This window comes from Diospyros lotus, chromosome 15, assembly GCF_014633365.1.
Source record: "Diospyros lotus cultivar Yz01 chromosome 15, ASM1463336v1, whole genome shotgun sequence".
Lineage (NCBI taxonomy): Eukaryota > Viridiplantae > Streptophyta > Magnoliopsida > Ericales > Ebenaceae > Diospyros > Diospyros lotus.
This window is the reverse complement of record NC_068352.1, coordinates 2,858,431-2,862,934: the sequence shown is the minus strand read 5'-3', so window position 1 is coordinate 2,862,934 and position 4,504 is coordinate 2,858,431.

Genomic DNA, 4,504 nt, shown 5'->3' with positions numbered 1-4,504 from the left:
TTGATTCAGGTATGTCTTGTAATTTTTGAATTAAGGCTTCAGTATTTTATTACTTTTATTGATGAATTTGCCAGAGTTTCTTGGGCTTTATTTAATGAAAATCGTTCTGAGTTACTTTTTAACACAGAATACTTCTCTAAACCTCTTCAGGATTTATGATTGATTTCTAGCTGTATTCATTATTCCTCTAAAAATAGGTATCTTGTTGAAACAGCTCAGTTTGATTACTCTTTCTATCGACGTGCCCAAATTCTCCACAGTGATGCTAACTTTACAGCTTATTACCTTATTAATCAAATGACCTCCTCAGTCTAGAGGATCATCTCCTTACTATATCCTATTTCTCTATCAGTTGTTTCTCTTTGTCATATCTTCGATTATATCTCATTTGTTCATCAACTAGGTCTGTGGGGGTCGATAAGTTATATCCTCGAACTCATAACTATATTTTCTTAGGCTGCTGTCAGTCACAGGCACTCGTGCACACAAACAAAAAGAAGCATCTTCTTAAAATCCTATCCTTTGCATGTGCTTTCCTACTGATTGATGCTATATTTCTTTGAATCAATGCTGTATTTCACATTTGCCCCTATTAAATGTTTCAAATCCTCATTACAGATGCATCATAGATGTTGAGTAGAATAGCCATTCTCTATTGCTGTTCTGAAATGAACTAATTTGATGACAGGATTCCTTATCTTCATCATGTTATTCTTTTGCCAGCTTCTTGTCTTCCATATCTATTTCTAACTATTTTCTAGGCTTTGCCTTTGGGTGAAAAGTTGCAAGAGAAGAGGAGATATCTGCTCTTTGGCTAATGATACTTTAGGAGCTTGTACAGTTTCTGAAGGATAAGTCTATAGTTGGCTGTTGATATATAGGCCTATATATATTGTGAAAGTGTATGTTAATGGTATAATGGAAGGATTAAAAGCTTGTTTTGATGGCCAACTTCTATAGCCAAAAGTTTTTGTGTTGAATTTGTCTTGTGATCATTAGTCACTATCTTTGATTAGTCTTTTTTTTATCAATTCCATATTAAGAATGTATGCTTGCATGGAGCAACTTTAAGGGTTGTATTGCTCAGGGGGAAGGCTAGACAAGCACATATAGCCTCAAGTAGTCTTTTTTCGAGTTTGGTTTCACAAATTCAGTGATATTTTGATGTAATTTAATCTAGTGATCACCATTCAATTTTTGTCTATAAACGGTAAATATGATTATTTCTTTATTATATATGATGTTTGGATTGTATTCTTCAAAAGGGTAATCTTAGTGCATAAGGGTTTTCATTTTGTTAGAGTTGAGAGAAAATCATTTTTTACTATTTTGTAAAAAGGTTATTATTACGATTTGAACTCTAACATTTGGGATAAAGGGCTACCTTTAAATCACTTTCGAATTGTTTTTACTATGATTTCATATCTTTTTCAATGACATGTAATGTAGAGATCAATCCACTCTTTTGCATCTCATTCTCTTTTTAGTAAAAATTAATTACTAAAGTTTGAATACAACTCTTAAAAGGGTTTTGCTTGTTCTTTGTACATAAATCTTTGTGAGGTTTCATTAATTATTTAATTTTATTTGAACCACTAATTATTTTTATAAGTTGAAAATATTGAATTAAATAGATATAAAATACAATTATCTTCCAAATTAATTTTATTTATTTCTATCTTAATTTCTCACCTTTTTTTTCTTATCAAAAACATGCAAGAATAAACAAAGAAAATAAGACTGCGTTGTCTTTGCTTTTTAATTTTTAATTTTGAGTTTTGAATTCATTTTCAGTTTTCTATTTTGATAATTTATTTTTAGAAAATTAAAAACGCGTTCTCTTTGTCATTTTAAAAAATTTTTTCTCAAAACAAAAAATTAGAAAACGCCTTCTCTTTGAAATTTTGAAAATTATTTTTTAATAATATTTTATTCAATAAATTTGATTATTCAGTAAATTATAAATATTTAATGTTAATATATTATTAAAAATATATATATATTTTAAAGTTAATGAATTTTGTAATATTTTTTCATTACAATAATAAAATATGAATAAATAAATAAATAAATGTGTTTTGAATTTAGTGTTTGTTTTGGATGAAAACATTCAAAACAATTTTTTGTTATTTTGAATTTTCTTTATAATTTTTTTTTTGTTTTCAAAAATACATTTTTAAAAATAGTAAAATGAACACGTTTTCATTATTTTAGAAAATTAAAAACTAAAAATGACTTAAAAACAACAAAGAGAACACGTAACCTAATATTTTGATGTAGTTATAAAATAACTTTTGTTAAATTAGAATTTTGTTAAATAATTTATCTCAAATAAAACAAGAATAATAAACTATCGAACTTTAGTTTCACTATATGGGGTTAATTACATGAATTTTAGATTTTCATTCATTTTATTTATATAAAATTCATGTTTATTCGGCACTGATAACTTTGTTTAGTTTTTCAAACTTATAGTATTAAAAAAAGAGATCATTGCCCCCACGAGTATGGTGTAGTGGTAAAATACTTAGAGTTTCATATGAAATATAGGGGTTCAAATCAGTGCGGCGACTTGAAAGATAGAATTATTGTTGGAAGACAATAATAAAGTTAGAAGACAAGTCTCACATGAATTGCGTTGAATGTCCAACTCAAAGAGATCATTACATAAATATATGAGGTTTGTTAGTTTTAAAGAAATATGTCTAAATTATTTTTAATTTAACCTTAAATGTGACATAAACTTGCTAAGATCTATATCTTTTATGAAGAAAAGATAAGACTGCTAAAATGATAAGTAAAAATATAAATCATTTGATGGATTTTATCTATTTTCTCGTAATTGACTTTGTGATATAAAAAAAAACTCTTTAAATGCTTTTCTTTAATTAATAACTTTACTGTTGACGTTTAGAATTGGTTGATCGAGATTTGTCGGCTCGTATCGATCAAATAATCAGAAATACGAGGAGAAGAAAGCAATAACACTATCAGCAAACAATATACAAGAGTTTTTAACGTAGTTCGGCTAGAATGATGCCTAGTCCACAACTGTTCTCTGATCATCTTTTAGTAGAGTAACCGTATGTATTTTTTTATCATGTATGTACAATGATTTTTGACCCCTTATTTATAGTGCGAGGTATTGACAATTTACACAAAGTTCAAAATGGTGGGGCCACACCGTGAGGGACAATGTGCCCTTATTATCTCCCTAAAACAAGGAGTAAAAGTTCCGCACCATGTGGGGACGAGTTTTCACGAATAATGATAGGTAGACATAAGATCCAATTATTCTGCTTTGTGGTCTTCTTTGCGAGCTGATCGAGTTGACCAGCGAGCTTAGAGTCATCACTAGGAGCTTGCTTGCTATCGTGATCAGAGCTTGCATTTTAGCAGTCATGCGACCTCACAGATATAACTTCGGCCTTGGGCTTATTGGGCCATTCTCAGCCCATAACAGTCCTGTCAATGGCTCAAGACGATTTAGAAAATGTCTGTAACATTTACCAACATTTTTATTTTGTCCTAATTATGTATATTTTATTCAAGTAAATTTCCCGCTCTATCCTTGATGTTTAACAAAAATGCTTTGTCGTTTTTGGAATAATACACCTCCACTAAGTTTTATAACTACGAATTATTTGTTCTTGCTATTACTAAATGATTATTAACTCTGCGTAAATTTCTAAAATGCTGTCATTTTTTCTTTCAATGTAAATGCATAAAAAAATTATTCTTCACCACCATTGCCTTTTATTGAGTTCCTAATATATATATATATATATATAAATAAGGAATGAATATATAGAATAAGTTTTCTCTAGATTCGATTTGCACTAAGAAAGATTCAAAATTTGTAATAGGGTTTTGATTTTGATTTTGAAACCCTTCTTTGTTGCATATTGAACCTTGACCCCAATTTGATCCATAGAAAAATAAGAAATGAGCCCTAGATGAAAGAATATACATATATATATATAGTGTGTGTGTATGTGAATATAAAAAAGATAGAGGGTTTTATTTGCAAATTAAATGTTGATTGGGGTTCACTTACAGTGGAAAAAGGGTTTGATTTTGTACCCTCTTATTAAGGGTTCATTTGCAGTGAAGAAAGGTTTAATTTTGAATCATTTTGTAAATTGAACCCTCAATTGGGGTTCGACTTACAACAAAGAAAGTTTCAATTTAGAACCCCTTTTCAAGTCCAACGTTGAGCAAGGTTCAATCTTCATTAGAGAGAGAAAGAGAGTTACTTGCATCTAGTGAGAATACAATATTGAAAAAAAAAAAAGGAAAGACTGGAAAGTTTTTCTTAAAAAAGAAAGAGAAAAAGTGATCGCTGTTAATGATACTCATGGTGAAAGAAACAAAAAATGAGAATAAAGAAAAAGAGAGAATGTGAGGAGAGATAAATATGTGATAATTTAAATATAAGAACAAAATGATTAGTTGGCCTAATTTGTTAACCCTAAGAGAGGTCGATAATAATTCTGAAAAATAT